The sequence below is a fragment of the Mus caroli genome, unplaced genomic scaffold (genome assembly GCF_978045245.1).
Source record: "Mus caroli unplaced genomic scaffold, Mus_caroli_1 scaffold_2, whole genome shotgun sequence".
Lineage (NCBI taxonomy): Eukaryota > Metazoa > Chordata > Mammalia > Rodentia > Muridae > Mus > Mus caroli.
The window spans coordinates 84,120,985-84,145,841 of record NW_028227257.1 but is presented as its reverse complement, the minus strand read 5'-3'; the positions used below and the strand labels follow the sequence as shown (position 1 = coordinate 84,145,841).

Sequence of the window (24,857 nt, the reverse complement as noted above, 5' to 3'; positions counted from 1 at the left end):
CAGCAGAAAGATATGTTTGGGAAAAGTTTAGATTGACAACTCAAATTCTTCTGCCTATCTTCCAAATGCATCACCCAATTCCCAGCTCACTTGTGCTCTTATGGTTCTCCCGGTTTCGTGTTTCACCAGCAAAAGGACTGACAAGAAAAAGGAGGAGAAGACAAAAAAGAAAAAGAAGGGGCACATCTGAACCCACTGCCAGAAAAACTCAAAAATGTACTTCCCTGTTTTTGGCAAACCCTGTAAGCTGGAGAAGATAACTAATTTTCTTTTGTCACTAATCTAGCTGTGACCCACAACTTTGTCGCTGTCATATGTGACAATTAGAAATAGCCCCTACATTGCACTTTCCTAAACTAACCATAGCTTCACTTGCCTGTTGTTAATATGCTTGCATCTAAAGCTGGTGGCAATACTGTTTTTATTATTTTCTAACTATTACATCAATATATTATATGTTGAACTTTAAGTGTTTATAGTTTATTGTTTTCTACTTATTCTTCTATTATTAGACCATATAGCATAATACATTATGTTGGAGAATTTTTCTGCTTTTTTGGTTATTTGAACTGGATTAGAATAAATTGAGTGTACATGATACTGTTTTGTCTGTCATGTCAACATATGATGATATAATAATTTGAACTTAAAAGTTCGTGATATAGTATATAATATATAATCTTCTATTGTAAAGTTGAAAATGCCTTCCTATATCTTGTTTTACTACATCAAGAGAATTTCTGTTATGTAAGATTTTTTTGACCTGGAGGATAAAACTCTATACAATTTTAAGGGTAATATAAAAAAAGACTTTCTCAAGTTTTCTTTCAGGTGAAACAAGACATACAATAGGAAATTTGTCAGTTCCGTGGTAGTAAAACAATTATCTGTTGTGTACAAAGGGAGCAACTATTTTTTCTTTTCTTTTAATTTAAAATTTTGTTTATTATTTGTTCATGGATGTGTGGGTATGTCTGATTGTGTATGGTGTATGTCTATGGGAAATTGGTGGACTTCTGGAAGTCAAAAGACAGTTTTAGAACTTTAGAGAGTCTCTTCTTTCCTTCCAACTTAGTTCCTGGGGACTCAAACAGAGATCATCCAGCTTGAACACCAAGTGCCTTTGCCCACTGAGACATCTGTAATGAATAACACACACACACACACACACACACACACACACACACACTTATATATTATAAATGTGTGTGTGTGTGTGTGTGTGTGTGTGTGTGTGTGTATTTCTATGGCTGAATTAAATTCACGGATACATGCCACTTATTTTGTTATCAGTAGCACTTGGTTTCTACTAATTTCTCCCCTTTTTTCAAATTTTTTATTAGATATTTTCTTCATTTACATTTCAAATGCTATCCCAGAAGTCTCCTATACCTTCCCTCTGCCCTGCTCCCCTACCCACCCACTCCCACTTCTTGGTCCTGGTGTTCCCCTGTACTGGGGCATATAAAGTTTGCAAGACCAAGGGACCTCTCTTCCCAATGATGGCTGACTAGGCCATCTTCTGCTACATATGCAGCTAGAGACATGAGCTCTGGGGGGTACTGATTAGTGCACATTGTTGCTCCACTTATAGGGTTGCAGACACCTTCAGCAACTTGGCTACTTTCTCTAGCTCCTCCATTGGGGGCCCTGTGTTCCATCCAATAGATGACTGCGAGCATCCACTTCTGTATTTTCCTTGCACTGGCCTAGCCTCACAAGAGACAGCTATATCAGGGTCCTTTCAGCAAAATCTCTTGGTTTTCCCAAATATTTCCTTGGACTTCTGACTAAATGAACTGTCCAGGTGGAGCATGGTACATCATAGTAGGCCTATACACCACTGAATGGTTGACTAAATGATTGGAATGGTTGACTAAATTGTATACTTATCATTTAGTATACCCATACTCATAGCATTAGGGAGCAACTGATTGGTTTACTGATTTTGGAAGCTATTCAGGAGACTGTCAACAACTGTGTATTTCTTGTCTTAAGGAACTTACTGGGTAAGATTGCACATTTTCCTGGATTGACTGACTGACTGACTGACTGACTGACTGACTGACTTATTCATTCATTCATTCATTCATTCATTCATTTATTCATTGACTGATAGTCTGTGCACAGTACTTGGTTATGTTTTTTACTATAATGACTGACCCATGAAGCCATGTTGGCAACTGTTCAGCATTCCTGTGGAACATGAGAATGTCTTGGATGGGAAAACAGGTATTCAAAACCAGCCTTTTGAAGCTCAAAGTGCTTTCTATTACAGTACAGTTCAGAATCTCTTTACCTTAGGGTATATTTTATCAAGTCAGAGCTTCAGAATCTAATTCCTTCTCTTCCCTGCTTCTTATTAAAAGAAATCCCCCCCAAAAAAGCCAATGCTTTTGTTTTTCTGACATTTGGCCTACACTATAATATATTTGATAATACCTTTTGTTTTGCTTCATATGAGAAGCAAAAATCTATTGGCTACCTAAATTTAGTTTTTGGAATGGCCTAGTCTTACCAATGGAAGTACCTGACTCAGACTCCTATAGGGTACACACTGGGACTGAGCAAAATTATCCAATCCTTGCTTTAATTTGCGATCTAGCAAGAAAAGGAGTCATCTTTAGGGAGACATGAAGTGAAGTATTCCCTTGTGCTTTCCTCTCAGTATTTCCCATTGGGTTGAAAGAAGTGAATAAATACCAATTTGGAAAAAAAAAATAGCTGTCATGCCCCTAATGTTCTGTTTTACTAACTCAATTCTGTCTAGAATACAAATTTTGCCTGACATGTGCCATGCTGTCTGGCTTGTAAACATGAATACTGAAAGAGATCCACAAGGACTAAAAGATCAATGGACTATACATTAACTAAACAAGTTTCAATATGCCTTAATTTGCCTAGGGCATGATTTATTGCCTAAAATAAATAGACCAAGATCTGTTAATTTTCCCTGAGGTCCTTACATTCATAATCACCACCACAGCCAGTTTTTTTTTTAATACCATGTTACTGCTGTATACCTTTTTATGAGTTGACAGTATCCTAAAATTACTTTTTCAGCACCATGCAGTTTGTATCATTTTAGATGAAAAGGGCACAGGGCTTTCTGAAGGTCAACGGAAAATCATGAGAACAGTGTAATTCATCGAACAAGGGAAGACCATCTATTGTGTTATGTTTCCTTCATGTGGCAAGTATCCAAATAGCCCGTTCTTCCAGACACTGAGTGTATGTAGTGACTGGAATATGTGTGCCAAGATTTCTAGATTCTTAGGGAGATTAATAATGTTTCAACTTGCATTCCCTATTCAGCTTGAGGTGGCTTACTTCTTCCTTGCCTTTAAATTTAAGAAAATAGGCAATTTTCCATATCTATTAAGAACTAGGATGATTTATTCCAAATGTCTTCACTGTATGACACAGTTCCTGTCATGGATATCACATGACCTTGGAAAATCCCTTAGGAAAATGTGACTGAGACAACTTTACTTCCTTGGTACAACCGCTTTAGAAATCCGTGATGATAATAACTTAATCCACAAGCAACAACTCCCTAGGAAAAAAATCTAGAAAGATTTTGTTTTTATTGTTAAAAACATCAATGTTAGGTAAAGAAGCCCCATGGTTCTCTAAGAATGTGAACTATGTGCATTTCTGTGATGCAGAACATTGAAATGTTCAGTGCTGCCTGTGGCAGGGCCTGCTTCTAATAATCTCACAATGGGTATTCAGCAATACTATTGCAGAAGGGATCATCTTAGAATAAAGAGAGGTTCTTACAGAAATACCTACATGAATGTTTTATCATACCTATTATTAAGCATCTAAGAAAATAAATTGTAAAATGTATTTTCTGTCATTTGATGGTTCCTAGTCTTGTCCCAATCATATAGGATAAATTTGGATTTAGATGAGGAGAGCTGAAATTTATTTGTTGAAACTAAATATGAAATTGTTGATTTTCTATCCAATGCATGAAATTTTATTTATTTCAAACACTATTGTTACACATATTGACGCATATAATCACTATCTCAGGAGATTTGTTTTTGTGTGTGCTGAAAATTGATAAAATACTCTGGATCCAAAGATGATTGGATTGAGTGTGCTGTTACATCATTAGCATGAGATCACAGTAATTTCTGTAAGAAAGTACTTGGTGCCATGAACATTCCTTTTAGCACTGCTTTAAATGTCCCAAAAGTTTGAGTATATGTTATGCCTTCATTTCATTGAATTCTAGAAAGGCTTTAATGTCTTTCTTTATTTCTTTCTTGATCCAGTTTTCATTGAGTAGAGTTGTTCAGTTTGCAAGAATTTGTAAGCATTCTGCTATTTCTATTGTTGTATAAGTTTAACTTTAATTCATCATGATCTGACCAAATAAAGAGTGTTATTTAAATTTTCTTGTATCTGGTGAGACTTGTTTCATGACAGGATAAATCTTGAATTTTGGAGAAGGTTCCATGAGATACTGAGAAGAAAGCATATTCTTTTGTGTTTGGGTGGAATATTCTGTAGACATCTGTTAGATCCATTTGATTCATAACATCTGTCACTTTCATATCTAATAATCTGTTAGTTTCATATCTGTTTTACTTTCTGTCTATTGCTGAGAGTGTGGTTTTGATGTCTCCCACTTTTAATGTGTGGGATTCGATATGTAATTTAATTTTTAGAAGAGAATTTTTTTTTTAACAAATGTGAGTACCTGTGTTTTGGGAACTGAGATATCTTCTTGGTACAGTTACCCTTAGATGAGTATGAGATGACCGTCCTCATTTCTTTTGATTAGTTTTGGTTGAAAGTCTATTTTATTAGATATTAGAATGGCTTTTCCAACTTGTTTCTTGGATTAATTTGTTTGGAAAAACTTTTTCTGCTCTTTCATATGATGGCTCATTACTATCAGTATCTTTGAAACTGAAGTGTGTTTCTTGCATGAAGCAGAATGATAGATTCTGTTTTTTACATCCATTATCCTAGCCTGTGTCTTTTTATTGGGAAATAGAGTCCATTGATGTTAAGAGATATTAATGATCAATGATTGTTAATTCCTGTTATTTTTATGTTGGTGGTATTATTATTATTATTATTATTATTATTATTGTGTGCGTTCTTCCTTTCTTTTGGTTTTACTTGTGTGAGTTTATTTCTCATGTTTTCTTGGGAAGAGTTAGCATTCTTCTTGTATCTTCTGTAAAGCTGTATTTCAGGATAGTTATATTTTTATTGAATGTATTAATTACTTACATTTCTTTTTTTATTACATATTTTCCTCAATTACATTTCCAATGCTATCCCAAAAGTCCCCCATACCGCCCCCCCCACTTCCCTACCCACCCATTCTCATTCTTTTGGCCCTGGCATTCCCCTGTATTGGGGCATATAAAGTTTGCAAGTCCAATGGGCCTCTCTTTCCAGTGATGACCGACTAGGCCATCTTTAGATACATATGCAGCTAGAGACAAGAGCTCCGGGGTACTGGTTAGTTCATCATGTTGTTCCAACTATAGGGTTGCAGATCCTTTAGCTCCTTGGGTACTTTCTGTAGCTTCTCCATTGGGAGACCTGTGATCCATCCAATAGCTGACAGTGAGCATCCACTTCTTTGTTTGTTTGGCCCCAGCATAGTTTCACAAGAGAGAGCTATATCTGGGTCCTTTCAGCAAAATCTTGCTAGTGTATGCAATGGTGTCAGTGTTTAGAAGCTGATTATGGGATGGATCCCTGGATATGGCAGTCTCTAGATGGTCCATCCTTTCATCACAGCTCCAAACTTTGTCTCTGTAACTCCTTCCATGGGTGTTTTGTTCCCAATTCTAAGAAGGGGCACAGTGTTCACACTTTGGTCTTCATTCTTCTTGAGTATCTTATATCTTGGGTATCCTAAGTTTTGGGCTAATATCCACATATCAGTGAATACATATTGTGTGAGTTCCTTTGTGATTGTGTTACCTCACTCAAGATGATGCCCTCCAGGTCTATCCATTTGGCTAGGAATTTCATAAATTCATTCTTTTTAATAGCTGAGTAGTACTCCATTGTGTAAATGTACCATAATTTCTGTATCCATTCCTCTGTTTAGGGGCATCTGGGTTCTTTCCAGCTTCTGGCTATTATAAATAAGGCTGCTATGAACATAGTAGAGCATGTGTCCTTCTTACCGGTTGGGACATCTTCTGGATATATGCCCAGGAATGGTATTGCTGGACCCTCCGGTAGTACTATGTCCAATTTTCTGAGGAACCGCCAGACTGATTTCCAGAGTGGTTGTACAAGCTTGCAATCCCACCAACAATGGAGGAGTGTTCCTCTTTCTCCACATCCCCGCCAGCATCTGCTGTCACCTGAATTTTTGATCTTAGCCATTCTGACTGGTGTGAGGTGGAATCTCAGGGTTGTTTTGATTTGCATTTCCCTGATGATTAAGGATGTTGAACATTTTTTCAGGTGCTTCTCTGCCATCTGGTATTCTTCAGGTGAGAATTCTTTGTTCAATTCTGAGCCCCATTTTTTAATGGGGTTATTTGATTTTCTGGAGTCCACCTTCTTGAGTTCCTTATATATATTGGATATTAGACCCTTATCTGATTTAGGATAGGTGAAGATCCTTTCCAATTCTGTTGGTGGTTTTTTTGTCTTATTGATGGTGTCTTTTGCCTTGCAGAAGCTTTGCAGTTTCATGAGGTCCCACTTGTCAATTCTCCATCTTACAGCACAAGCCATTACTGTTCTATTCAGGAATTTTTCCCCTGTGCCCATATCTTCAAGGCTTTTCCCCACTTTCTCCTCTATAAGTTTCAGTGTCTCTGGTTTTATGTGAAGTTCCTTGATCCACTTAGACTTGACCTTAGTACAAGGAGATAGGAATGGATTGATTCGCATTCTTCTACATGTTAACAACCAGTTGTGCCAGCACCATTTGTTGAAAATGCTGTCTTTCTTCCACTGGATGGTTTTAGCTCCCTTGTCGAAGATCAAGTGACCGTAGGTGTGTGGGTTCATTTCTGGGTCTTCAATTCTATTCCATTGGTCTATTTGTCTGTCACTATACCAGTACCACGCAGTTTTTTTATCACAATTGCTCTGTAGTAAAGCTTTAGGTCTGGCATGGTGATTCCACCAGAGGTTCTTTTATCCTTGAGAAGAGTTTTTGCTATCCTAGGTTTTTTGTTATTCCAGATGAATTTGCAGATTGCACTTTCTAATTCGTTGAAGAATTGAGTTGGAATTTTGATGGGGATTGCATTGAATCTGTAGATTGCTTTTGGCAAGATAGCCATTTTTAAAATGTTGATCCTGCCAATCCATGAGCATGGAAGATCATCTTGAGTGAAGTAACACAATCACAAAAGAACTCACACAATATGTATTCACTGATAAGTGGATATTAGCCCAAAACTTAGGATACCCAAGATATAAGATACAATTTGCTAAACGCATGAAACTCAAGAAGAATGAAGACCAAAATGTGGACACTGTGCCCCTTCTTAGAATTGGGAACAAAACACCCCTGGAAGGAGTTACAGAGACAAAGTTTGGAGCTGTGATGAAAGGATGGACCATCTAGAGACTGCCGTATCCAGGGATCCATCCCATAATCAGCTTCTAAACGCTGACACCATTGCATACACTAGCAAGATTTTACTGAAAGGACCCAAAGATAGCTGTCTCTTGTGAGACTATGCAGGGGCCTAGCAAACACAGGAGTGGATGATCACAGTCAGCTATTGGATGTATCACAGGGCTCCCAATGGAGAAGCTAGAGAAAGTACCCAAGGAGCTAATGGGATCTGCAACCCTATAGTTGGAACAACATGATGAACTAACCAGTACCCCGGAGCTCTTGTCTCTAGCTGCATATGTATCGAAAGATGGCCTAGTCGGCCATCATTGGAAAGAGAGGCCCATTGGACTTGCAAACTTTATATGCCCCAATATAGGGGAATGCCAGGGCCAAAAGAATGGGAATGGGAGGGTAGGGAAGTGGGGGGCGGTATGGGGGACTTTTGGGATAGCATTGGAAATGTAATTGAGGAAAATATGTAATAAAAAAAAAAAAAAAAACAAAAACTTAGGTTTGGTCTTTCATAGTTTGCCAGATTCCTGGAGGTTTTAGGTTAGGATCTTTTTAGGTTTAACATTTTCTTTGAATGATATAACAATTTCTTTTATGGTATCTTCTCTACCTGAAACTCTTTCTTTCACCTCTTGTATTCTGTTGGCTGTACTTATGTTCATAGTTCTTTTTGGCTTACCTATCTTTTCTATCTCCAGAATCACTTCGGTTTGTGTTTTCTTTGTTTCTATTTCCATTTTTATGTCCTGAACAATTTTATTCATTTCTGCATAGTTTTATTGTATTTTGTCTTTATTTAAGGAATTTATTCATTTCCTTTTTAAATGCTTCTATCATTTTCATAATAATGGATTTAAGATCATTTTCTTGTGTTTCATCTGTATTAGGATGTCCGTGGCATGCTTGGTAGGATAGCTGGGCCCTGGTGGTATAATATTGCGTGGGCTGGTGTTGATACTATTCTTATGATGGTCTCCAGCCATGTATTGTGTTATTATATTATTGAGTATTGCGATTATTATAGGTTCAAAAGTGCCTATTTCTGATTTCCTTTTAGTTGTAGGGATGATTTTTGGATGATTTCTCCCTTGTTTCTTTTTCTGCTCAGTTCGGTGACCTGAGAACCCTGGTGTTCTGGTGATCAGTAAGTATTCAGGTCTAGTATGGTGTCTCTATTGGGGTTTCTGTATCCTGTAGTGTGTGTGTGTGTGTGTGTGTGTGTGTGTGTGTGTGGTATGGTTTTGTGTGCTATAGTTACCTCTGAAGTTCCTATTAGCAGCCTGGCCTGGCCTTGGGTCTCTGATGCCTGTGTGGCCTCCAGCAAAGCAGACAGGTTTGTGGAACAGGAAATGGGGCACAGAATATGGGCTGTGGTTTACTCCTATTGAGTGTGATTTGTGGGGAGGTGGCATGCAAGTACTTGGGGCAAAGTTTCTTACTTGGTGTCTCTAGTGCCTGCTGGCCTCCAGAAAAGCAGGCAGATTTGTGGACAGAAAATGGAGCTCATGGAATGGAGTGGAGTTTACTGATATTGAGTTTGCTTTCAAGGATGTTGGCAGGCAAGAGCTTGGGCAGGGGGCTCTTACCTAGTGTTACATATTCTTATTTTTAATAAAATAAATTAAATAAAGGAGATAGAGTCATATAGGTGAAACCTCTTTACACATTTGAAAGAAATATCATTTTATTATACTTATAACATGTAAAATTAATTAATTTTAACTACATTGTTTTCAAAAAATGAGATTGTCAAAAATGACCATAATCCTGAACCATGGAGGTATCAATGATTACCTAAATTTCACCAAAAAAATATAAAGACTTTTCAAAGTTTGCCTCTCTTTTCTTTTAAAATAATTTACTATAATAATCTTGGAATTTAATTGTTTTATTTCAGTTTATTCGACCTTGGGATTGTGTATATTCTCTCAGCCTCTTGACAGTTTTCTAACCTAGAAATGGAAGTCAGCATTAAAAATGCAATTATTAGCAACATAGCATGATTCCAACCCAGAGTCTGTGGAAGTTGATGAGCACACACTTTGGCAATCAAATATCCCTTACTGGCAATTCCTGTCTTCCCTCGTGTTCTCTAGTACTTTGTCATTGTCTTACCTAAATACCTTGCCCTGTTCCATCTTTTATTTCACTAGGTTTGATTTCAAACCCTATTCCCATCATAACAAGTCTCAAAGAATGTCTCCAACTCCCATTTCACTCTATCTCGAGCAAAATTTCTTCAACATCTTTGAAAACCCCTAAAACACATTGTGTTTTCAAGTCGATATATTTCTTATCAGTGCATTTCTATACAGATATGTGTGCCACATGATATAAGTAAAATGCTTTCTGTATATTTTTTTTTATTTTCTTCTGGAGACCACTATTAGCTAAACAATATAACACACAATTACAATGTGTGAATGCTGGCCTCTGTCATCATTTGGAAAGGCCAGAAGGGTGTATTCATTTTTTTGTTATTTTGGTAATATGAAGGCCATGAAAATTAAACTCAGCTGCAGGAGGAGGCAGGGCATGGTAATTAATACTCAGTTTTGCCAGTCAGTTTTGGTATGTTGGCTCCAAATTAATCCAGGATGTTTTACAACCCTTAATTGCTCTTTGCAAAATATGATCATGCACATTTGGCCATATATTACTAGAGATATTGTTTCCAAAAAAACTTTTATTAGTCTCTGAGTGTTAAATGGCTTGGAATACTACAAAAGGAGGAATAAGTGATAACTAAGGGGAAAAAGAACACAAATTTCAATGACAATAGGCAGACTTTGTACCAAGATATATTAGAGGAGTGTACATACAAAGACAGGGCATGGTAACTTGTATGAGAAAGATTTGGATGATTTTCAGGATTTTGCAGGTTATAGATACAGATTGGGAGGGACAAAAGGGAGTTTGCTCTTGGCAATGGTTTTTAGAAGAGATTTTGTGTTGTGACATATTTTATTTCTGTTCTTATTTGTTTCATCTCATGAAATGAAGCCTCCTCCTTTATAAAATTAAATGACTCCCCTGTGGCCTTCTCTGTGCCAGTATGTAATATGCCAACTCTCTGGGAAAAACTAATAGCATCCTTTTGTAAAATATTAAATAATTTTGAGGGCTTTAAATAGTTTTGTTTCTGTGTTTGTGGTTTTTGGCTGACTAAGAAGAAAATAAAGATTGATTGATATGTGATAGACGAACAGTAATTAGAAAAATTTTAACAATAGTCTGTAAAAACAAGAACAAAGAATCTTCTATAAGTGTTTTTGATTGGTAAAACATGAAATAATCTACTATACATGAAAGAATTTGCTCTGCTATAAGAACAATTACTTGCCTCATAAAATCAGACTTGCTTAATAAAGTTAGTGCATTTCAGCTTCTTCTGTCCTGGTAATAATGAATAGCATAAGAATGATAAATGATCATGAAATTGAAAGCAGATTGGCTTGAATTTTGAATCATGTCAGGATCAAATAGCAAAGATATACATTTGAAGGGTTAATGCTAAGTGTTACAGAGTAACATTGTTGCGATATTAATACTCACCCAGACATAATCAGGATTTACCTTGTAGGTTCACACAGAATAGGATGTATTTATCCTAAAAACACACAAATAAACAAAAAGCAAACTATCGAAAACAACAGGAAAAACCAAAGGAACAAAAAGTCTGCCAATTCAACAGGAACCAGTCAGTTGTTCTTGGCTGACTATCCATGTATCTCAAAAACCCTGAACTATCAAATTTGTCTCAATCAATATTTCCTAATGATTTTAGCAGGACTCACTTTCTATTATGTCAAGGAAAATTTAATTTTATATATACACGACCTTTACAAAGTGACATGAGGTAGTGTCAAAAGGTCACTTTTAGCTTTAGATTGCTGTGACCCCATTCTGGCTGAGACTGCCTTGCTGATTTTACATAGCTTAAAAGTCAGTAGGCTCCCAAACTTACTCTTAATGCTTTCTTCATTATTTTTTTAAAATCAGGTATTGGGCAGCACAATTTTCTTAAAATTACTATTGTTCAGAGTAAGTATCTGGATAATTCTGGAAGTTGTTTTTTTTTTTTTTTAAAAGCATAGTATGTCAGACATTATTCTTTCAAATCAAAATAATTCCACATTATGTTCATATGAAGTTATGGAACATAACTATTGGAAAATAAATATAAATATATAGATCAGCATTAAAATGTCATGACAAAAAATAAAGAAGTATAAAAGACAACTGCTAATAGGGCTGAGGATGCTATTTTTTGTGGATGATTGACAGCTTTCCCTGGGAAGATATATTTAAAAAGAATCCTACTGAAGCAGACAGAGTTTGAAAACCAAACATTTCATATAACTGGGAGAGTAATGCACACCAATCCTGAGGTAAGAACATATAACAGTTGTTTAAGGATAAGACTGCTAAGCTGAGCAGTGGTGGCTCAGGCCTTTAATCCCAGCACTTGGGAGGCAGAGGCAGGCAGATTTCTGAGTTTGAGGCCATCCTGGTCTACAAAGTGAGTTCCTGGACAGCCAGGGCTACACAGAGAATCCCTGTCTTGAAAAAACAAAACAAAACAAAACAAAACAAAACAAAACAAAACAAGACTGCTAATCTCCCAAGTAATCCAGGAAACTTTTAGAAGTAAAAGCAAGTAATGATGTAGCAGGGTGTTATATAGTGATAAGGTATTAACATTTTACTCTAAATATATTAGGAAAGTTAGATTGATTTTTAATATAGGAACTAGTTGATCTTATTTATGTATTGTAAGAATTACTCAGACATCTTTAGGTCACACAAATTGTAAGAGAAATATATGACAATATCACAAATCTCTTGCAACATTCTTAGAAAAATGAGAAAACATTTGAATGAAGAAGTTAGAATTGGTAATGGGGAGCCATGAATAGATTCCAAACATATTTTCAATGTAAAATTAATAATGTTTGGTAATGGATCAGATGAAGGTTGTGGAAAGGACAGAAGGAGTTAACAGAAGTGTTTATCTGTTAAAGTAGGATTAGCAATTAATCAGTCAAAAACAAATACATTTTGGATTAGAAGAAGGTCAATATTAACTTATTAAACTTTACAGGTTGATATCTAATGTAAAAAAGGTAGGACAGTTGTAGGAAATTCACTTTTCAGCAAATGAATGGAAATTGAATTTGTATGCCGAAATGGAAATAAGTGCAGAAACAATGAACAAAATAAGAGAAGACATATGTAAGTAGATGTTGAGATGCTCTATTTAATACAGACATGGGCAATACGATAAGTCCAGTAAAACTTGATACAGAGGTTGGGACAAGCGTAGTAGAAGAATAAGTACAAGATCTTAAATGCTAACTAAGGAACACAGCCCTTATAGTACTGAACTAATTCCACCTAGACTTGGTGACAAACTAACTACTGGGTAGTAACTGTAGGAATTTCAAAGTAGGGATAAATGAAAGTTTCTAAAGAGTAGTTTGTCACCTCAGGGATTAAAATACTCCTTGGTATGGGGCCAAGAGAATAGACCAAAAGATCTTCCAACTGCTGACATAAACAATTCTTTCCAGGAAACTTCTGTAAGGAAAACCATAAGATGTCACAGACAGTAGTAAGGGAGTGAGGCAAGAGTGCCTCAATGGGTTCATGAAATTCAACTATTCGACGGGGATGTGAAGAACAGCATTTAGAAAATACTGTTCTGTTCTCAGTTCTAGCATCTTTCCCTGGTTATTGTGTTTGCAGTTCTTTTTTTTGTTTATTTTTGTACTTTTGTTGTTGTTGTTTTCTAATTGTGACCCATCCAGCTTGAATATATCCTATCTTCTGACATCCCATGTCTCAGGCATCTTCTGACATTGAGTTGGACCTCAAGAGTCCACTGAACCTCCTGCCAACCAGAAGAATATGTTTCATGTCCTATAAATGTGTCATCCTTCCACCTGCAAATAGGCCAGTTTGGAGTCTCAAATTGACTAGGTTGGCATCAGATGAGCTCATAATTCTGTACAACCACTTTACGCTCAGCACACTTGGATTTACTACAGCTCAGCCATGGGTAGCACTTGCTATATAACTTCACCACATGTACCTCTTTGAGTTTTGATTTACTAGAAAGTGGATGGATGTTGACTACAATGCAAACAAATGTTCTCCTCCCAAAAAATTGAGCATAATGACTGCACTTTCCCTTCTCACACATGAACTCTCGCTCTTTCAAACTTTAGTACCACTTCTGAGACAATTAAGATAATTCGGCCATTTAAGGACTAACAGCCACAGCAGTCTTAGAACTACTGTTTTGCACTAAAATGCACTAAAAAGGTGTTATTGCTTATTGGAATTTTAATGCTTCTTTATCGGACAAGAGAGAGTGTTGGAGTTTGTATTTCTTCTTAAGAAATACTGAAAAGCAAGAATAAAGAAAGGAAGTTTATTAAAATTCACCTCAAAATAGTTTTGCGAATATCTTTCTGGTGCTTTGGAAACCCTGTTCAGATTTGGACAGAAACCTTGATGTCAGCATAGGAACAATTTTAAAAGGAGAAGTACATTACATATAAGATAAAGGAAGGGTCTCTACTGTTTCCACTTTGCAGAGATAAGAAATCAATTGGAACATTCCTCAGTGTTTGTGAAGCCTTTAAAACAGTTTTCCATCAATCATCAATCAGAAAGCCCTTTAATGCTGTAGTCATTATCCTAGAAACTAATTATGTCCTGTACTTTGGGAACACTAGGAGGAGCACTACTCCTATGCTATGAATGATGGGAGAAATGCTCAGACTTTCAAGGAGTTTCATGTTCAGAAAAGCATGTTGACAAAGGCTTCTGATGACCAGTATCACTACTGGAAGGAGACATGAAAGGATGTCCAAAAATAGTGGAATAATTAGACAGAGCCATTCTATGGCTCAGTGAAGGTCTTTTGCTTTTTACTCTAATCCCCCAAATCTTTCAAAGAGTCTGAAGTATTTTAGATTGGCTTTGAAATATTTAAATGAAAGATGTTTACCTAGTATATTTTAGAAAAGCATCACAAACATCTGAAGGCTCCAAATACAGAACACCTCAGGTCCGAAGTATTATAGATAAGGGATGTTTACTCTCTCCCAACTTTTCATAGCTTAACTGAGAATGCTCTCTAAGTTTGTTTCTCTTAATTAGTAAGGTAGAGTCAAGGACATAATGATCAAAAATATAGGGACTGGAATCTGCACTATTTAAAATGCTTCATGTGTCTTGGCTAATATTCTCAACAACATAGGTGTTCATTTTAGCTGCATTTTATAGGTTATGAAAAAGTTTATAGTATACCTAGGGTCTCTAAATGAGTAGGGGCACAGGCTATGCTTTGTGCCAGGTCAGAAGTAACTCGGGAGTACATTCTTCTAAATTAATTCCCACTGGGGTCCTCAGAGGTAGTTGCAGAATGGGTATGGGTAAATGTCCAGGCCTAACTGTGTGAGTTGAAAATTGCAAAATTCACCACCGATGGAGAGGAAGCCTGGGGACTCAGTATCCCTGTCCTTGAAATTTGGGGCCTTCATGCCTCTGTTGTAAATGTGTCCTCATTCCTGGAGGGAAGTCTATGTTCATGTATCCTCAGACAAAAGTTGGCCAAGCAATACAGTGACAAATAGGAGTTTCATAATCTAGATAGAAAAAGAAAGAGCAGCGTGGCAATCACCTATGATGTGAAGCTGAAATGCCAAATCCAGGTTGGAAGAATTGCTTGTGCTCAAACCATGTGAACTCTTCTCATCGACTGTGTGTAGCCCTTGCTAAAATTGCTGTCCTTATTCCTTGTGTCTGCCCTTTGGCTCTGTGACTGTATTGGAAACCTTCTCTCTTATTTCAGCATCAGTAGCCATGTCAACCCTGGAGCAGCCTCCAATCTACTCTTCTCACTTTCTCTGACTTTATCTGAAAAAGCTGTCACTTGCAAAACTTTTACAAAGCCACTTTCCTCCTCCAATCAACAAAAGGAAACCCCATTCTTTTTCTTTGATATAGTGTCATCCTTTTCTGTCTGCTTTATATTTACAAATGTCCAGGTAGTTAAGGACATCATTTGTTTGGCACTTTGAAGTTGCATTTCCCAGATATATTTTTTCTCCATTATTTTCTTTTCCTTCTCTTTCACCTCTTTTCTCCCTACCCTCTCTTTTTCTTATTATTCCTCCCTACTTTACTCCCATTGTTCCTTCCTCTCTTTATAATGAAGAGGTATTTTGCTACTAACATGCCATTGAGAGTTAAATGGTCCCTAGAACACAGTATTACTGGCTTACCCCTTGTAAGTAGTATTATCATTCTATTCTCATGACCTGAGTACAATAGAGTGTATCTAATTCTATTGGGACTGGTTTTGCTTCTGAATGGATGCATTCGTTGTAGATCTTGTTTATTACTCCCCCAATTCTCTGGAATGTGAGTCTGAAGTAGGCTCAGTTGTGACCACTGAGGCTGGAGTGGGGCGGGGGTGGGGGGAAGTGTTATAATTCAACTTGTTAAACAGAGGCATTAAAGCCTCCTTCACAATACTGCTGTGACAAGGGCATATTGAATATGCACTGGACCAAAGTTAGTGTTCCTAAGCAGTGACAAAAAACTGTCCAGACTTCATTAGAAGCCAGGCTTAGGAGGTTACCTGTCAGCACTCTGAAGTCTGAGACAAACCTTGAGTTCCTGCCTAACTTGGGCTCCATAGCAAGAACTACTCTCAAATAAACAAATTAAATAAGTTAGTTGGTAACAAACTTGATATAATAGGTCTTCAAAACTTGACCTCCACTAGCAAATTACTTAATCATCTCTCGGCCTGGAACTCCAGCCACCAACTTGCAGGTAACAGGACAGAGAAAAATATTAAGATATAGCACTCTTTACTGCCTTGAAAGCAATCTGATAGAAGTCAATCATATCTGGCACTCAGTGTATGTCCACCCACAATGTAGACCAGGTTAATATCCAGTTTCCTATTAATAAAGTACTAAGCTACAGTTTGAGATTCATATTACTGAGGAAAGAGAATCTGCAATATGTAACTCTGTAACTATGTAACTATGTCCATTGTTTAACTCTTCAGGTTGAAAGCCTGAATCTTTACCAAGTTCTATTCTTGGCCTTTTCCTTTTAAGTTTAGAGAAGATAGAGGCTATGCAAAAGTTATGATGAGGATGATGTTTTATTGCCTCAGTTTAGCATGTTTTGTGGGTGCCTGCTTATCAGGAAGAGTAAGTGAATTATGAGCTAAAAGATAAATTACATAGAGAATGGGAGATATACAAAAATGAATCTTAGAAGAACTAAGAGAGTTTATAGCCAACACTAGTGAATAGAAGCAGAGGAGCCTGACAGAGGGTGAGGGTTTGTTTTTTTATGAAAAGAGAATTTTTATTGGATATTTTCTTATTTACATTTCAAATGTTATCCGCTTTCCTGGTTTCCCCTCCGAAAATCCTCTACCCTCCCCCTACTCACTCACCCTGCTCACCAAACCATTCACTCCTTGTTCATGGCCCTGGCATTCCCCTACATTGGGGAATCCAGCCTTCACAGGACAAAGGGCCTCTTCTCCCATTGATGCCCAACAATGCCATCCTCTGCTACATATGCAGCTGGAGCCATGGGTCCCTCCATGTGTACTCCTAGGATGGTAGTTTAGTCCTTGGGAGCTCTGGGGAGATCTGGTGGGTTGATATTGTTATTCTTCCTATGGGGGGTTTTGACAGAACATGCTTTTTTTTTTTTGAGAGAGAGAGAGAGAGAGAGAGAATAGACAGATCCATTTTGTTCCTTAGCTAACCTAGTCACAGACCTCATTCAGTATCACTAATGAGAAGAATCAAAAATCATGATTAGCTGCACATATAATGAGAATTGGTGTGTTGAAGTCTCCCACTATTATTGTATGAGGTGCAATGTGTGCTTTGAGATTTACTAAAGTTTCTTTAATGAATGTGGCTGCCTTTGTATTTGGAGCATAGATATTCAGGATTGATAGTTCCTCTTGGAGGATTTTACCTTTGATGAGTATGAAGTGCCCCTCCCTGTCTTTTTTGATCACTTTGGGTTGGAAGTCAATCTTATCAGATATTAGAATGGCTCCTCCAGCTTGTTTCTTCATACCATTTGCTTGGAAAATTGTTTTCCAGCCTTTCATTCTGAGGTAGTGTCTATCTTTTTCTCTGAGATGAGTTTCCTGTAAGCAGCAAAATGTTGGGTCTTGTTTGTGTAGCCAGTTTGTTAGTCTATGTCTTTTTATCGGGGAGCTGAGTCCATTGATATTAAGAGATATTAAGGAAAAGTAATTGTTGTTTCCTGTTATTTTTGTTGTTAAAGTTGGCATTCTGTTCTTGTGGCTGTCTTCTTTTGGTTTGTTGAGGGATTACCTTCTTGTTGTTTCTAGGGCATGGTTCCTGTCCTTGTATTGGTTTTTTCCTGTTATTATCCTTTGAAGGACTGGATTCGTGGAGAGACAATGTGTAAATTTGGTTTTGTAGTGGAATACTTTGGTTTCTCCATCTATGTTAATTGAGAGTTTGGCTGGGTATAGTAGCCTGGGCTGGAATTTGTGTTCTTTTAGTGTCTGTATAACATCTGTCCAGGCTCTTCTGGCTTTCATAGTCTCTGGTGAAAAATCTGGTGTAATTCTGATAGGCTTGCCTTTATATGTTACTTGGCCTTTTTCTCTTACTGCTTTTAGTATTCTATCTTTATTTAGTGCATTTGTTGTTCTGATTATTATGTGTCGGGAGGTATTTCTTTTCTGGTCCAGTCTATTTGGAGAATTGGTGTTTAATAAAAGAGTGTAGTTATTAAGTTAAAATGAGTACTGAATGCTATATCAAGACACGATGATCTAGTATTGAGTATGGACAATTGACATGAGGCATATGATCCTTGATCTATACAAAGGAACAATGGTGAAATATAATGCCCTAAATTGTTCTTTGAGTCAAAAATGTCATCATAAAGATGTAGACACACACACACACACACACACACACACACGCAGACAGAAAAAACATATGGTATTTGTAGTTGAAATGTTTATGTCATGGTTGTCAATTGGCAATCTCATCATCTTGTTCTGAGTCTATGCTTGACTAGTAAGTTCTTGTGCTGCTTTCGTTCACAAAATATAAGTGTTGGACCTGGGGAACTGATTCATTGGTAAAATGCTTTTGTGGAAAATGTGAGAACCTGACATCAGAAGTTCAGAAAACACAAATGAACTTGCTATGCTAACTAGTGAAAATTTGGAAGGTGGAGTCAGAAAATTTCTTGGAAGCCAATAGGCCATCAACCCTGACTTTCATGGTACTAGCCAAGAGACTGTGTCCAAAAGGTGTATAAACACGACTGACACCTAAGGTTTCCCCTGTCCTAACTGGTCTGATTATGTACATCAAGAAAAGCATACACTTGTACTCATATATGACCACACACTATTAGCACACACATATGCACACACACACACACACACACACACAGAGCTTAGACAACCATGTGATTATCCACGTTGTAGGTGCCATCTAGCGCTCAGCTGTTGTGAAAATGTGACTCAGATAATCTGCTGCTTGGCTATGGACTAAAGGGAAATGATTATCTCAGGGAAATTCCAAAGGAAAAGTGAAAATATATGCCAAAACCAAGACTGAAAAGATATAAAAAATGTAGATTTGGCCTGAAAAAAATGGCTGCAATATGTATTTCAAAATGTTATTCAACTCCAGAGGCTTTAGGTATGGCTAACAAGGGAAAATCAAAGTTGAAATATCTGAGTCCTTTCCTTCTTTCCATTATAGCACGGTAACAGCACAAAAGTACCAAAGTCTCTTGTAAAATACCTTGAAATAAAATGTGGAAATACTATGTATAATCCATGTGAATTTGAATTCCTAGAGTGTTTCTATAAGAAGAGCATATTATATTTAGGAGGATACCATTCACTCGGTAGGAACCTAGCCAGATAGCACATTAAACGTCTTTTTGTTGCCAGAGCAGACATGAAAGTGTATGGAAATTTTGGGAACCTCTTCTAGCACAGATGAGACTCACTCTACCAGGACTGACTATAACAGCTGGACATAAAAAAGAAGCCATTTCAATCTACAGAAACAGATTCATCTCCATCGACCAGATAGATGTGGGCATGTTAAAAAAAAAAAAAAAAAAAAAAAAAAAAGATGAGGTTGAATCTACTAAATTTCTCTTGAAAATGCTTCCAAAGTTTATCTGCATAGTCTAACCATTGACTATCTCTATTAGTATCTACCTTCATATTTCTGTGTTAAAGAAGGTAGTTCAGTTAAATTTCTCTGGGCTGCACAGAAATACTCAGCTTTAATTTCCTTTTCCTCATACACTATGATTTTTGCCATGTTTTCTTCCTTTTAAATTCTTGAGTCCCCATCAACTTAGTGAGTGTCACTGTGTAGCATACCTTTTATAAGTTCCTTCTGTGCTCTCATATTCGTCGATTATGACCTGGCCCACACCCTTAGCAGAGTGACTTTGTTTGTATTCCTAATACTCACCAGGTTACAAGGATGCATTTAAAAAAAAAAAAGAATCTTGCTGGAAAGGGTTAATATCTCAGAACTTTTTGTCATTCTAGGGAAGATCTCTGGGGAGACTTGAGATCTAGAACATCATAGGTTCCCCCAAAGTGAGATTATTCTTGGATAATGCAGAAGTCTATAATGAATAGGAACTTGAAGCCTGCAACTGTTCATGGGGAGAGAAATTCTCTGTTGATTTCTTCCCTTTTAAAGTTGATGGTACTTAGTAATATAAGGTGATAGATCTAAACATTAACATCATCTAATAGCTTAGGGCTTATTTTGGGCTTAACATTCCTTTAAAAAGAAGATTAAGAATGACAGAATTTACAGGCCCACATTTTGTGATGTCAAATCCATAAATTTTCAGTGATGGCATGGCTCCTTTAAGCTTCTTTGTCTATCTTTATGGAACACATATGCTAGAACTCAGGACATAACTACCTAAGAGTCTGTCTTTCCATTTGTTCATAATAAAGCTCAATTGTTTTGCTTTGCTATATGGAGATTGTGTACATCTCCTGTGTTGCCCCTCCTGATTTCATAAATGGATTCACCTACAACAATCACACTGTGCACATCTGCTACTCTACTATGTTTTCTCCCATGAAAGCAGAATGTTGTAAATCTTGGTTTCTCAAAACAAACAAAAGTGGAATGGAGGGTGGAGATTGTCCCCTCATAGGAGTTATGTGAAATCTACTAGCTTCAATTAGGAATCCACTTAATCAGAACAGCAGTTTAGGGAAACCTATGCTGGCTTCAAATGTTGTTTTCCCAAAAGAAAAGAGATACTGCCTTTTAAAAAAAATTAGATTCATGTGTGAGTCTAGATTGCTTGCTTTTAAAAATAGTATTCCAGCTGGGAAGTGGTGGCACATGCCTATAATCCCAGAACTTGGGAGGCAGAGGCAGGCGGATTTCTGAGTTCGAGGCCAGCCTGGTCTACAGAGTAAGTACTAGGACAGCCAGGGTTACACAGAGAAACCTTGTCTCGAAAAACAAAACAAAACATAGTATTCCATAGTACAATTAATATAATAGCCTATTTTGTTTTGTTTTCTTCTAAGGTCTCAGTAATCTGTCTTTTCAGGCTGTTTGTTTCTAATTCAGTTGATCTCTCACACAGTCTTGCATCCTTCTGCATTTTATCACTATAGTAAAACTCTCTGCATTTCTGATTTCTTTCTATTTCCCCCAAAGCATGGCATTGAGAATTAGATGCAGTGATGCATGGGTTGGATGCAGTTACTTCAGACATCCTTCAGGCAACCACAGATAATTTAACCTAATAGCCTGCAAATATTCTCTTCTACAGAAAGTTAAAGTTTTCCTCTCCCCCCACGTTTTTGTGTGTTCCAATGAAAGATGGATTTCAAGGATCCACTTTTGAAGCTGTAGTAAATGTGCTTAGTCTAAGCTTTGACATTTGATTTTTGTTTTAAAAAGGACCTGCCCTTTACTAACTTAAAAGACTCTCATTTTTCATCATGGCATGAACATAATTGGCCAGAAAAAGAAGAATTCTGCAAGGCTCTGTGGTTTTAAAAATCACTAAGATCGTCTATGCCACAGGGACTCTACCTGGCACTCAGCACTAAGTATTTATTTGAATGAATGGAAGAAACAAGTAACAGATTTATTGCGTTTCTTCCACCCAACCAATCAGTATGGAAGTGTCCTTATGTAGAAGTTAAAGATCTAGGGGCTGTGAGTAGATATATTGTAAAATATCCCCCAGAATTTTACTTACATGCTAGTGGAGTAAGAGAGAAAACCATACAGTAACATGTTAAATAAAATATGCATATTAAAATATTAGGACTGATACAGTGCAAAGTTAATAGATAATACTCAATAGAATGATCAATACAGAGTATGTATGTGGTACTTTTAATAGAATGCACCCAGAAAAGGTCTCATATGATGCTGTGTGAGTGATCAGGTAAGAGTCATGTCTACACACAGCACAGTGGCAGATTTCAGGGAGAATATGAGTAGGAGAGTGGGAAGAGCCTTCTCACTGACTTGAGAGCAATTATAAGCCTGTTATATTTATGATGCAGAGACTACAAAAGGAGTAAAGATGATTATAAAGACAGTTAATTCCATTGATAGTTAACATCATTTTGGTAATAGTTCAGTTCAATAAGGAATTGATTTGCAGAATTTTGGTTAAGGAACCTTCCCTCAGACTCTGAATCAGGTGAAAACTAGACAGCCTTTTTATCCATAAATATAGAAAACATGGGGAGGAGTTGTGGAATTGTCACTAAGCCACCTTTAAATCACGCAACCAAGAATGCTGTTTTATCATCAGTGAAATGGAGAGAGAAGAAAGGGATTTTTGTGTAAGACTGTACAGTTGAGTGCTATAAGTTTTATATTATATACTATTAGTGTGTTTAATAAGTTGTATTCTTATATTTCCAGGATTTTACTCAAATACATGTCCTCAAATGATCTTCCTGCCTCAGCATATTGATATATGATAATATTAATATCAATTATGCTATATATCCCTTTTCCTGCCAACTCATGTGGTGTGTGTGTGTGTGTGTGTGTGTGTGTGCTTTCAACATATTGAATATTTTATGTGGTGATTATAATGAGGTATAGAGAGAATTTTTTTTTTTTTTGGTTTTTTTGAGACAGGGTTTCTCTGTTTAGCCCTGGCTGCCCTGGAACTCACTCTGTAGACCAGGCTGTCCTTGAATTCAGAAATTCACCTGCCTCTGCCTCCCAAGTGCTGGCATTAAAGGCGTGCGCCACCACTCCTGGCATAAGAAAATGTTTTAAATATTGATCACCTGAAGCTTTATGCTGACATATCTTTTTTTTTAATTACGTATTTTCCTCAATTACATTTCCAATGCTATCCCAGAAGTCCCCCATACCCTCCCCCCGACACCCCTACCCACCCATTCCCACTTTTTGGCCCTGGCGATCCCCTGTACTGGGGCATATAAAGTTTGCATGTCCAATGGGCTTCTCTTTCCGGTGATGGCCGATTAGGCCATCTTTTAATACATATGCAGCTAGAGACACGAGCTCCGAGGGGTACTGGTTAGCTCATAATGTTGTTGCAGCTACAGGGTTGCAGATCCATTTAGCTCCTAGGGTACTTTCTCTAGCTCCTCCATTGGGGGCCCTGTGATCCATCCAATAGCTGACTGTGAGCATCCACTTCTGTGTTTACTAGGCCCCGGCGTAGTCTCACAAGAGACAGCTATATCAGGGTCCTTTCAGCAAACGCTTGCTGGTGTATGCAATGGTGTTTTATGTGTACTTTTAATTCTTATCTAAATGAGTTACATTCAGTATTCCTTACTTATTATTGCTACTGCAAAGGTTCACTCTTCAAAGTGGCTAGCTGTTATACTCTAATTGCAGTTCAGTCTCTAAGAGTCCATCTATACCTTTGTCTAGTGTCTAATGTCTATGGGGAGAGAATAATCCTCATGCAATCTGAGAGTCTTCGTTAATAAAACAGAATTAATAATGGGAATTCTCACCTATAGATCTTGTACAAATATAATACTGCAGTGCCCAACAATATTCAATATTTTTTATGTGCAACTTAAACCATTGTTAAACACAGGTCAGTCACATGAACAAGTATTGTCACTTTTACATTTTGGGTACCTGGATATAGACCCAATTAGCTTTTTCTAATCTCAGAGGAGAGAGATTAACAAAGAAAATAGACACCATAAACTAATATAACACAAGAGTTGAGTTGTGTTAAAGTGCTACACTAACACATTTAACAGTAATACAGATAAGGAAGGAGAGCCCTATGGATGAGGAAGAGACCATTGGTATATTCACAATAGTTTAATATGTTGTGTTACATGAGTTATAAGAGAAGTAGAAAATCAATGTGGTATTTTATTTGTAGATAAGAAATTTAATTGTTTAGTTTTGAACAATAGTAGCAGTTCAACTCTGATCTCAGTCATTTTGATGACTGAGTCATTCTGATCTCAGTCTGAGTATTTTCTATGTGCTGAATGGTCAGGAAGGATAGATAAAACAACACAATTCATTAAACTAAAACCTTGTTAAAATATATAATAATCTAATAAGGATAGATCATAATTTAAATTTCAAAATTAGCCTACACAGAGTGCAGATCTTCATGTCTCATTTCAAATAGCAAACTCAGTTGATGTGTTTTGTGACTAAGAAACTGACATTGTTAACAAAGCAGAAAAAGATGGGTACCAGGATATACCATTACATAAACACTAAACTAGTCTCTAAACTTCCAGGGGTTATTTTTTAAAAATTCTCTTGTATGAACTTTTGTTAGCTTATGTTTTTAAATAATTTCATGCATCTTTAATTGAAAGCTAATATTTGATAATTAATGTTCAAAAAGATAGTGAAGTGGTAAATACAAGTAAAAACTATTGAAAGGACTTTTCGCACTCCCATAAAATGTAAATATGGGACAAGAAACTTTACTGTGAATCAGGGTACTTGCCTTTCCTTCACACTATCAGCATTATCATTTGTGGCAATGGTCCTATGAGATGTTGATGGGACTTTGGTATTCTGCAGGAAGAGAATTAGTGTCTCAGAGATGCCTGTGTCATGTGACGGTTACTACGGCAACTAGTTTGAGGCATGCCATTGAGTTACCAAGTAAATAATCTCATAAAGTGGATATTATAGCTGACATGTAAATTAAG

At 36.9% G+C, this 24,857-nt stretch overlaps 1 protein-coding gene across 3 annotated transcripts in view; it reads left to right on the top strand.

Moving 5' to 3' along the window:
• Lrrc4c (leucine rich repeat containing 4C) overlaps window positions 1-24,857 on the top strand; it is a 1,324,975-nt gene that overhangs the window by 225,732 nt on the left and 1,074,386 nt on the right. The window contains exon 1 of one of the 3 annotated variants that reach the window (XM_029473969.2): window positions 8,691-8,729. The exons of the other annotated variants lie outside the window; for them this stretch is intronic. The gene's annotated coding sequence lies outside the window, so the exon portion shown is untranslated. Of the gene's footprint in view, window positions 1-8,690; window positions 8,730-24,857 lie in introns of those variants that run through there. 3 annotated transcript variants of the gene reach the window in all.